The sequence below is a fragment of the Furipterus horrens genome, unplaced genomic scaffold (genome assembly GCF_987537825.1).
Source record: "Furipterus horrens unplaced genomic scaffold, mFurHor1.1.pri manual_scaffold_5, whole genome shotgun sequence".
Lineage (NCBI taxonomy): Eukaryota > Metazoa > Chordata > Mammalia > Chiroptera > Furipteridae > Furipterus > Furipterus horrens.
This window is the reverse complement of record NW_028327175.1, coordinates 141,470,712-141,482,915: the sequence shown is the minus strand read 5'-3', so window position 1 is coordinate 141,482,915 and position 12,204 is coordinate 141,470,712. Positions and strand designations below refer to the sequence as shown.

The 12,204-nt window shown below is 42.3% G+C and overlaps 1 protein-coding gene and 1 pseudogene across 1 annotated transcript in view; both read right to left on the bottom strand.

Annotated features, from left to right (window-relative positions):
• The window catches only part of SLC16A12 (solute carrier family 16 member 12), a 77,921-nt gene extending 66,076 nt beyond the window's left edge, over nucleotides 1-11,845 (bottom strand). Inside the window, exon 1 of the mRNA XM_090279255.1 lies at nucleotides 11,747-11,845. The gene's annotated coding sequence lies outside the window, so the exon portion shown is untranslated. The remainder of the gene's footprint in view (nucleotides 1-11,746) is intronic.
• Nucleotides 2,517-2,848, bottom strand: LOC150010006 (leydig cell tumor 10 kDa protein homolog pseudogene; annotated as a pseudogene).
• Nucleotides 11,846-12,204: the final 359 nt, after the last annotated feature.

Below are 12,204 nucleotides of genomic sequence, written 5' to 3'. Positions count from 1 at the left end.
AAATCGTTTTATGCCGAAACTACTACAAGGGCTTTCTGTACTGCTGAATCCACTAGCTAAAAACTCAAATTTCTCTTCTCATTCTGTGCCTAAATACCCATGTAGAAGGAGCCCTATAGTTTTGTGCAGGATGTAGGGTTTTCAAAGGCCTGTGCTCTGACCCTATCCCCCACCTCCACCACAACATACAGACTCAAGCTCCAGCACTCTTGGCACTTACGCACAGCACATGTGGGAAAACAGCAAGTTAATATATGAAAAAGGAAACTTCATTGACCAACGTGTATTAGGTTAATGTGAGTACAGAAGAGGGCACCTGACCTGAAATAGCTCTATCTTAGGATTTTATCTTCAATGCACCTGTAAGCATTGTAAAGAAAACAGATTGTAGAGTAAAAACCCAAATTATTGTCCTCAAGAGAGATATGTATGACACCGTAATTATGAAAAACATGATACAAGTTGCTTAATTGATTGGTCGGTTGATTGTAAAGATACCAGTTTTGTTGAGTTGGTTATTTTGACATTATATAGCCATAAGTTCAGTGAATCTCATAGGGGGAAAAACAGTAAAAAACTCATTCAACTATTGAGAAAGCTTCTCATATACTGAGTGGACAATGTATGAAGAAGTTGCAAAAAACAAGATAAAAAGATTAAAGTATTATATCAGTCAGTGGCTCACAACCCTGTCTGCACATGAGATGCACTTAGGGGAGCTTTAAAAACTACTGAGGCCCTGATGTATCCCAGACCTACTGAATTTTGGCACCAATATTTTTTCCTTCCCAAGGTGATACAAATATGTAGCCAGGGTTGAGAACCATTGGTATAGACTTGGATCAACTTAGTGATAGATCACTCAGTTGTCACACATCAACCTGGACAAACAACTTCTTTTTGACAGCAGTGATGCCTGTGAGTTTGGGCTCAACAACCCCCCGCACCCCTGCAAAAAACAACAACAAAAAAAAGAACCATGATTAGTTAATAATGATGTTTAAGGTTGCTTTTTGCTAGTTGTCTGATTGATCCATACCTAACTGAAGAAGCAGCACTCCATTCTTCCTTCAAACAGATCTGACTTGTTGTGAGTGGGTTTCAGGCTGTTTTTATTTATTTATTTGTTTATTGGTGGTTCCTTCATGAACTATGAGTGGGGCATTTCAAAGTTATAGGTTCAGTGACCTGAAATTGCTATTTCAAGAAATACAACTGGGCTCTGGCTGCTGTGCCTCAGTGGATTGAGCATCGGCCTATGAGCAAAGTGTTACTGGTTTGATTCCCAGTAGGGGCACATGACTAGGTTGCACGTCACGTCCCCAGTTGGGGGCGCGAGTGCAAGGCAACCACATAGTGATGTTTCTCTCCCTTTCTCCTTTCCTCTGTCTCTAAATATAAATAAATAAACAAATAAATAAATAAATTATTTTTAAAAAAGAAGAGAAACGAAATACAACTGCTTTCAGCAGATAAATATGAGCTCACTTCCATGGACGGTATTTCCTTAAAAAAAAGCAGAATTACAAAACAATTTCAACTGGTCCCCCAAATACCAAATTACAACCTTAATCTGTAATATATTAAATAAACCAGAAAATGTTTACTTGTTCTCAGAAATATTTTGAAAAATTATAAAGTCAACAAATACTTAAGTATTGGTGTCATTAAGACTTTATGTTACAATTTTGTTTACATGCATGAATCAGGGAGCCATAGACAGATTGGAGGGAAAAGTTTGTGATTTTTACTGTGATTTGGAACTTGAAAACTAGGTTTAGGTCTCTTCTATAGTCTTAAGTGATAATATTACATCCATAAGACAGACTCATAAACATGGAATTTCTCTCCAGATACAGAGGGGTGAGCTATTTTCAAGATTTACTTATTATCCTAAGAAACTGAAATATTAAAAGCTTTCTTAATTGAAGCAATCAGAAGTCAGTAAAGGGTGAGAGTCCAGAAGTTGATATAGTTCAAATATTTTATTTTAATTTTAGTCACATAAAGTAAAATTATTCACTACCTTTACCTCATGACTGGAGTTCTGTGTTGGCTTTCTTGGGTGAACCACTCCTGAATTTCCTGTTTCCACTTCTTTTTTCATTTGTTTGTTTTAGAATGAACGTGTGTTAAAAATTTTTATTGAACTCACATGAGACCCAGGCAGATGTGTGTTATATGGAGGCATATTGGCTTTACCATGGGGTGGGGCGTGGGGGAGGAGGGAGTGTTATCAATGGAACCTCTGCTGGAAGGGCAGGAATTTGCAAGTCTACAGGTATGAGTGGTTTGGTATTGCTACCACCTGCTTACAATTTACAGAGCTGTAAAATCTTTAGAAGGAAATGCAAGTGCTATGAAGCAGACAGCCCGGAAGGGTGTGTTATATAGAGACGATGCTTTGAGTGATGGTAACTGAGTCACTAAAACACAACATGTTCTTTGCAGAAAATTCTTTCCTTCATTCAACAAACACCTGCAGAGGTTGGAGCATGGAGGCAGGAGCTGCATCCTTAGGAAGGTGTCTTGGTGCAGGAGGAAGAGGCTGCCTCAGTCTTCTCAGTGGGGGCCTTCAGCAGCGCCACCTTCTTGGGCAGGCTGCGGGGTTTCACCACCACAGTCTGTTCAATCTTTCAGATCCCGACCACCAGGTTGCGAGAGATAACTTCTTTAGCTCTCCCCGCTGCACACGCCTGCCTTCTTGGGGGTGATAAACAACACGAGCTTCCTTCCTCGGGCGTTTCCACTTCTGCTCTGAGGTTGCCACTGTCCTCTGGCTCTTGGCAGCCACCAGCTTGCTCCTGGCCCGCCTGGGCGCCGGGAACTTGCGCTGCCCCTGTGCCATGATCAGGCATGCCTTCTGCTTCCAGTTATTAAAAGCACTTATAACTTAAAGTCACTTGTAAAAAAACCTGAGTGCAAAAGCCTTCTAGATTTTTTTACTGTAGTTTTCCATTCTTTTACAGCTGTCTGTTCCATACCTAAGTAGTAATAGCTTGTTTGTTGATGTTGCTATTTTTTAAGCTTTAGTCTTTTAATGATTGAGCTAAAATTCATTATTTTAATTATTTTAAAGGGTACAATTCAGTGATTTTCAGAACCTTCACAATGCTGTAATATCATCACCACTATCTAATTCTAGAACATAGCTATCACTCCAAAAAGAAATCCTGTACCCAGTAACAGTCACGCTCATTTCTTCCCAGGGTCTGTACCCTGACTACCACTAATCTACTTTTCATCTCTATGGATTTGCCTTTTGTGGACATTTCATATAAATGGAATCACACAATATGTGGTTTTCTGTGTCTTACTTCCCTCATTTAGTATAATGTTTTCATGGTTTCTCTATGTTGTAGAATATGTTGATATTGTTTTTTAACATGGTTTACTTTTATGAGCCTATATGGCAATCAACTTAAGTTTTCATAGAAATAGCATTCTCTGTTTGCCATTCACTTACATCAGCTTATGCAGTATTGAATTAAATTACAATAGCAAGTACTACTAGAATAAACAGGACTATGACCAATCATCACTATCAGTGTGCACCTGAACTGATAAAAGAGTACATCACTTCATTATGATGATAGTTATTTGCCACAGTAGTCTGTGCTCTAAGCGAAAACCAGTACATGTTTCGGAGAGAAAGGAAAGGGTTGGTGAACCCAATGAGTTGTTTTAGTGCGGTCAGTACTCCATTACCCAGGATGGAAGGGTATGCAGGTAGAGGGTATAGAGGTGATAAGTTTCTATTACACAACCCAACACAGCTTCAGCTGGTCCCCACAAGAAAGTCTTCTATATATCTTCAAAAAGAAGCAAAATGTGTTCCCATAAAAATAGGTGTACCTTCTGCTTCTGTAAAAGCTTTACCATCCTACCCATCTTTAAAGGAATAGCTCAGGCTTGTCCTCTAGAAAGTCTTCCCTAAGCTTTGACTCCTCACAGTGGCTATATGCTCTCTCTCCTTACTTTTACTTTCCAACATACTTTTCTATCTCATGGTGGTTATAACTGGTATTATTGCTAGTCACAAAATGTCTTTTCTTCCATACCAGGGTGTTAGCTGATTGACAGGGAGACTCTGTTTCCTAATATCCCCTACGGCCGCCAGCACAGGAAAAGACGTGCTCACAGCACAATCTTTACACAAATCTTTATTAAGGAGACATTCAATAAATATTTATTATGTATATAATGAGCGAACACCTTAGTTAAGTAATTAATTAATGGTGCATAACTTCCTATCTGGCTACAGTAACATTCCATTCATCAACGTGCAGTAAAAGAAGGGAGGATAAAGATCTGAAAGTGCAAAGTGGTGGGCAAATGAAGACAATCAATTATTGTGGGTGCCTGTCAGCCGTCAGAAATCATGACTCTCCTCCAAGGGTTTAACAGAGGTTGCTTTCAAATAAGATAATGACAATTCCTGATGACCTTTGATGTAGAACAAATTAGAAACAGAGAAACAATCATTGTACTCAAAATCTCCCTACATCTCAAAACACGGATTTGTTTTTTTCTCAATTAAATTGCACCACTTTAATGAGTGAGGTTTTAGATATACTAAAAAGGTACTCAAAGGAACATAGCCTCCAAATAGGCAATTTTAAAAAGCAAAGCAATTGGGTAGGTAAGGAATGCATAAACAATCTCAAAAGCTGCACTAAATACTTTTTTTGGCTGTATTCTACTGAAAAACAGCAGAGTTCATTTTGATAAGCCTTTGTTAAAAACAATAAACATGCCTGAGCTTGCAAACCATGCTATTCTGAAGAAAAAGCAATTGAGAAAATTAGAAAATGCTTAAAACTTCAAAGTCTGATTAAGAAGAAAAACTTCTATGGTAATGGATTTATCAGTAAGTCACAACTTATTATGGAGGAGAATGGGGGACAAAATGTCAGGTGAAACAAAATAAAAGCACAACACCATCCTCATAAATAAATAAGAAACTACATCTTACAAACTAATACAATTACGGCCTGCAACACTAACATGGGGGCTTTAACACTATTGAAAAAACAAATCCACCCATGCTTCATTAAGTTTAATGTCACCACAGTGATGTCCCTGCACTAAAGGAAATGTAATTTCAGGGACTCTGAATGAACATACGTAAAATAACCAAGTGTGGGAATTTGTATTCTTGTATAGTAGAATGTCAGTTCATAGACATCAAAGTAACTTCATCTGAATTTGCTTCTTTTTTTGCCTTCAGTGATTATAAAATCAGCAGAATCATTGGATTGAAAAGAAGATAATTTGGAACATTTATGTTTATCTCCCTGCTTTAGGCAAAACTAAAATTCTCTTCTCTCTACCTAACAAAGTCCTAGAAAAATTCTAATGAATGAACTGTAACTTGAACTCCACAAGGTCAAAGTTCTTTATTTTGATTATTGACATATCCCAAATGTCTAGAACAGCACTAGGCACATAGTAGGCATTCACTAAGTATCTGTTCAGTTGAACTAAATTGAGAAACAATAGCATGCTAAAATGCTAAGTAAGTTTGTTTAAAATTTCTTTCTCAGCTGTGTTATAGCTCATGGTGTTAATCGCGACACACAAATGGTCTTCAAACAAATCGCTTTCATAAAATCATCTCCAAAGTCAAATCTTACCTTTGGCTACCCAATCATCACCATAGGGAGCTAAGAATCAGACCACAGAGAGAATGGAGTAAATTTAGTCCATCTGTTTTGGTTACTTCTCTTTTTCTGGAAAGTTCACCTGAGATGTGTCAGCAATGTGAACATAAGAAGAATGTAACCTGGGCTGGTGTGGCTCAGTGAATTGAGTGCCAGCCTGAGAACCAAAGGGTCGGCAGTTTGATTCCTAGTCAGGGCACATGCCTGGGTTGCAGGCCAGGTACCCAGTTGGGGACACATTAGAGGCAACCACATATTGATGTTTCTCTCCCTCTCTTTCTCCCTCCCTTCCATTCCCTCTAAAAATAAATAAAATCTTTAAAAAGAAAAAAGAAGAATGGAAATATTATTTAAAATTAAGGGTTTCTATTTTTAAAAACTGTACTACAAAGGTGATTGGACTAAATCAACCTCTCTCATCTATTCCAGAAGCCCACCAGTTTAAAAAAGATTAATGAGAACAGAAAAATGATACGATTAAGTGATTCTAGTCATGTAATTTTTTTGTTCAAAATGCCTGTCAGCAATATCCTTTGAAAACAGAACTAAATGGGAAGAAGGCCTTGATTCTGGTGTTGGTTCCATCACCAATTAATAGTATGAACTTAGCCAATCTTTGCCAACTGGAATCTGAACTTTCTGGGCTGTAAGGTGAAGATTTGAATAGATGATCTCTAAAATTCTTTTCAGTTTTCAAGATCCTGTGATTATAAGTGACAAAATCCAGTCACTTAATTACTACTCATAATTTCATCCTTTATTTTTTTAACAGACATATGGCGGGCACCTTGGGAGGGTCAGGTCCAATTGGCCTACTTTGGCATAACATTTTAGGGGGTGGTACAAACTATGCAGTAGCACTTCATGATTTTAAAAGCTAGTGAGGAAAAAACAAGATGGTGGAGGAGTAAGTGGAAGCTACACTAACTTCCTCCCAGAACTAGTCTGGATTTACAACTCAATTTTGGAGAAATCATCTGGAATAACCAACCGAACACCAGCTGGAGAGAAGTCTTATAACCACGGAGAGACAGAAAAGGCCGCTATATCACAACGTGACCGGTAGGGAGTGCGGAGACGCGGAAGGGCTGGCTGGGCTCACACGGGTGGCAGCTGAAGGGACTGAGAAACAGCTCAGCAGCCGGGGATTCCCCCTGAGAAGGGCAGGGTCTAACCCCCAGCTGGGCTTCCCAGCCTACAGCAACAGAGTGGAAAGTAAAATAGTATCCAGCTGAGAAAAGCGAAAAGCCACAGGGTTTCTTGCTAGCCAGAGAGAAACAGCTGGAGAAAAAGAGCTCTTAAGCGGATCACATATGAAAATATTCTGCCCCCACTTACCCTGGGCACAAGCAGAGGGAAGACAGAGAGGACAGGAAATGCTTGGGGAGAGTTTGGTGTGGTGGCTTTGAGGGGAGAGCTGGGGAAGCGGCCGGCCGGGTCCGAGTGCTGACTCATCCCCACACTGCAGGCAGACCATTCCCGGCCAAGTGGCGTCAGCCTGAGGGGAAGCAAAGGCCCTGCCTACAGGAATTAAGATGCCACACCCACGGTCCTTAAGCCTGACAGCTAATCACAGATTGAATAGATTAACAACTAAAGAAGCCACACAAAGGCAGTAGATCCCTGGAAGTCTCCAACAGGCTGCCTAGGCCCAGACTGGTACAGGATCTGACGCCACCAGGGGCAGATCCAGGAAGTGCAGATCATTCTAAGAAGCACCAACAAACAATAGGAGTCACAAAAATGGGGAGACAGAGAAACAACCCCCCATCAAAAGGAAAGGTAGAATCCCCAGAAAGAGTGCTAAATGAAATAGAGGGGAGCGAACTATCAGATATGGAATTGAAAGCATGGATTATGGAGAAGCTCAATGAGCTCAGCGGAAACTACAAAGAACTCCAGAAAAACTACAGTGAACTCCAGAAGAACTATAAAGAACTTACTGAGAATTATACCAGCATCAAAAAGGATATAGAAGCTATCAATAAGAGCCAGGAGGAAATGAAGAATACGATCTCTGAATTGAAGAACACAGTAGAAGGAATTAAAAACAGGCTAGAGGAAGCAGAAGATCGGATCAGCGAGCTGGAGGACAACCTACACAAAAACTCACAGACAGTGCAACAAAATGAAAAAAGACTGAACAAGACTGAAGAGGCTCTAAGACAGCTGCAGGACAACATGAAACATAATAATATCCGTATCATAGGAATTCCAGAAGGAGAAGAAGAAGAGCAAGGGATAGAAAACCTCTTTGAAAAACTAATGACAGAAAACTTCCCTCACATGAGGAGAGAAAGAATCATGCAAGTCCAGGAAGCACAGAGGGTCCCAATGAAGATGAACCCCAACAGGCCCACTTCAAGACACATCATAATTAAAATGCCAACATTCAAAGACAAAGAGAGAATCCTAAAAGCAGCAAGAGAGAAACAACTAATAACATACAAGGGAGCTCCAATAAGGCTATCATCAGATTTCTCAGCAGAAACACTACAAGCCAGAAGGGAATGGCAAAAAATATTCCAAGCAATGAAAAACAAAGGCCTACAACCAAGAATACTCTACCCAGCAAGACTCTCATTCAAAATGGAAGGTGAAATAAGGAGTTTCCAAGACAAAAGAAGGCTAAAAGAATACATCTCCACCAAACCAGCATTGCAAGAGATGCTAAAGGGTGTGCTTTAAGAAGATGAAGAAACAGAGAGAGACAGAGAAGAACACGAGTACAAAGGGGGAAAATGACAATGAATAAGTACTGAAAGAAAGAAGGAACTTCTACCATTTGTAACAACATGATTGGAACTAGAGAGAATTATGCTTAGCCAAATAAGCCAGGCAACAAAAGAAAATTACCTTATGCTATCACCTGTTACAGGAAACTAATGAACAACACAAACAAATGAGCAAAATTGAACCAGAGGTATGTAAACAAGGAATAAACTAACAGTAACAAAGGGGGAGATGGGAGGGAGAGAAGGGATAAGAAGGGGAAGGGTCTAGTCAAAGAACATGTATAAGTGACCCATGGACATGGACAACTGGGTGGAGACTGAATGTGGAAGAAGGGGGGGCAGGGTGCAGGGAAGCAAGAGGGGGAAAAAAGTGAGACAACTGTAATGGAAAAACAAACAAACAGAAAAATTTTTAGTGGGGGGAAAAAATAAAAATATAAAGAATAGAAATGCAAGTTCAGTGAATATTAGAAAGACAAGGATTTTCCTTCACACTGTATATTTTTCTCCCTATCTGATCCCTCCAGAATTTGGCATTCTAAAGAAGTAAGTAATGACCTAAGTTTCTTTGCATAAAACTAATAAGACCAGTTGTTAATAGAGGTTTTTTTTTTTGTTTTTTTTTTTTAACTAAGACTTTGAATGGAATGTCATGCCTAAGGGAGACATGCTTGGGCTTTGGTTGTTACCAAAAAGCCCTGAGCAACTGGGACTGACTTTCAAAGGTAATAAAAGTCCACGAGATAAAAGGCCTGGTACCTTGGATGGATGAGCGGTCCATAGCAATCTTTCCAGGGAAGGAATGAAGGTTGTTTTCCTGAAAGATGGCTAGAAGGGACCTTAAGGCACAATGGACAACCAGGAGGACCTGGAAAAGACAGGTGTTTACAGGCAAGGCTGAATGCCAGGTATGTGGCTCAGCTTCTGTGCCCTGAAGGGCAGACTGAAGGTCACCCTAAATGTTCCTTGCGTAAGTTCCAGCAAAGCAGAACTAAAGATCATAAGTGATTGTTTGCTGCTCTTGTTGTGTTTATGCAAATGAACAGGATAAATTAAAAATGGACTTAATGCAGTCCCTTTAATGACAAGGAGGGTAATCTTAGGGAGAAAAATCACGATTCAAAGAAGATCACAATGCCCAGTGGTAGACTATAAAGTAGTGCAACTAACCGTCTTTAAAGTTTCTTTTCATTTAAAATTTGTTTTCATTTGAAAGTTAAACTATGTCTGTGGCATTATCAAAGATGTTTAATTTACAGGCAAGAAGAATGTCAAATGCCTTGCAACTGGATGTCTTTCCGATAAGACAGTCCTACAGATTTAGAGACTTGTATGTGGGTTATGTTACATAAATTAACATGTGTTTTCTGTTTTCAAAGGGCATAAGCCTACAATCTCATTACCTGAGTGATTGTCTGTACGTATAGGCCTCACTTAATCCTGTCTGCATCGCTGCCTCCTGAGACTCAATAGTTTGGCTGAACTAAGTGGCTGGGTTGGTGAAGAACGGGGTGGTCTGTGGGCTTCACTTTAAAACTGGTTTCTCTTTTCTATCCTAATGGCTTGGACAGAAAGAACCCAGAGGCCTGAGAGGGGGGAAACCTAAAATATTTCCCTCAGTCCAAACTAAGTATAATGGGCAAAAGGGTTTTGGACAGGTGAGATGTACCTGGCATACCTTCCTCCAAAGAAGCCCTTCTTTTCCCTAATGTGGGACATTGAAAAATTAATACCTGTCTTTTGTCATCTAGTGGTTACGGATTGAATGATGTCCTTTAACCCTGTTGCCCCCAGAATACAACAAGGATGCCAGCCTGTTAAACCAAGCATGCCGTTGTCCAGAGACAGCCAACCAACCTGGAGTCTGCATGATCCTTCCCCTTGTGGGAAGGCCACCCTCCCCCCCACACCCCCACTCTTATTAGGGATTTCTTGACCCACGGGTAGGTAGGACGACGACCATGTCCAGCTTGAAGCAGCTAGAGGAGCTCGAGACCTTCGTCCATTGTCCTTTATAAGATTGTAAAGGGTCTTAAGTCTGAGAGGGAGGGATTGTTATTTTTTATTGTTAAAATATTTAATTAATTAATTATTTTTAAAAAAAGAAGAAGAAGAATATATGAAAGGGTGAGGCAGGAGAGCTTGTATGTACGACCCATGGGCATGGACTTGGAGAGGGGATTGTTGGGGAAGGGGGGTGCTGGGCGGAGGGGAGCAAAGGGGAAAAAATTGGAACTATTGTAACAATATAATCAATAAAATATACTTAAAAAAATAAAAAGAAAATAAAAAATAAAAGCTAGTGAGTTTGCATACCTGTGGAGAACCTGAGTTTCTAAATTTGGCAGGCCTGAAGACTTTCCTCCTGGGTTAAGCTGGCTCTGCCAGCAGGGGGTCCAGCTCTCAGCAAAGAAATAAGTAGGATGAACTAATTAGAGTCCCTTTAGAATGGAAGGGTTTAACCAGTGTTGCTGGCAGGTCCCATCTAACTCACCGTTAAAAAAAAAAAGTTATGAGGTTCAAAATGCTGAGTTGTGAAAACAGCAGGCTAACGAAATAGTCGCAGGACTTGAATCGTGTCTTATTGTACAATTCTGCGGCAAACTCTGCCCCCCCCCCCCCCACACCCGAGTCGGCAATATAGGTATCATTGCTTTTCTTTGAGGACAAGAAGCAACTGAAAAATTAAGTTGAGCCAATTGAACGTTTTAAAGGCTGCTCTGCTTTTAGTACACCACACACGAGAAATAAACATTGCTACTTGATGCAGAAGGGAGATTTTTTAAATTACACTAAATACAGAATCCTGAAGAAAGGCGGTTTCTACTGCACTGAGAAATCTGCACTTGAAAACCACGGGAGGGGATCAAAGCCGCTCCTTCGCCAGCCACCTGCCCAGAAACTGCAGTCACGCTAACCCCAAACCAACGGGCGGAGTGGGCACGTGCCTCTCCCTGACCCAGCAGGAGCTCCGGGGGACCCGGGTAGGGGTGGGGGGCTCCTGGCGCGTTGCTGGGCGCTGGGGCAGCGGGCAGCGAAAGGAGCGCCCTCCGCCAGCTCCACCAAGCCCAGCCCTAGAACCTCGCCGCCCTGCCACGAGGGATGCCTGGGTGACTTGAGCCAACGCGCACTCGGCTCGGGCGAGCCAGGGAGCGGGAAGAGGGTAAAACAAGGCGGCTCACTGGCCCGCGCGTTGTGGATCCCTGCGCTGGAGTCGTCCGCGGGAGACTGGCCCGAGGCAACTTGTGGGCCAGACACTAGCGCCCCACAGCCCTCCCAAAACGCGCACACCCCTCTCCCCCTTCCTCCCAACCCGAGGCTTTTCGCCTAGCCCCGCTGCGTCCTCACCTCGCGTCGACCGCTGCAGCCCCGGCGGTGGCACGCAGACATGCCTCCAGGAGTACCCACCGTGCCGCGTCCCTGGGCGGTGGCCCCTAGCCGGGCCCCAGGCGCCGCGACCAGCTCTTCCGAGGGGCGGGGAGCGCAAGGGGCGGAGGCGCCGGCGGGGCTGGGGCCTGGGCCCCGCGGCAGCGCTGGGGGAGGAGAGCGCGGTGGGAGAAATCTCAGTGCTCAGCCCCCCAGCTCCGCCTCGAACTGTGTGCGGAGCGGGAGAATGGGATTTATCCCTGGGATCCTCTCTAAGTGTTCCAGCTTGGCGAGGGGTCCGGGGTAAGGAGCTCGGGGTAGGGGAGGGAGTAAGGAGGGGACGCCTCGGGATTATGCAATGCATGAGCCCTTAGTGTCCCGAGCCAGCTTGTTCCAGCACTGTCCGACCCTTCCTAAGGAACAGCCATCCGTGACCCTGA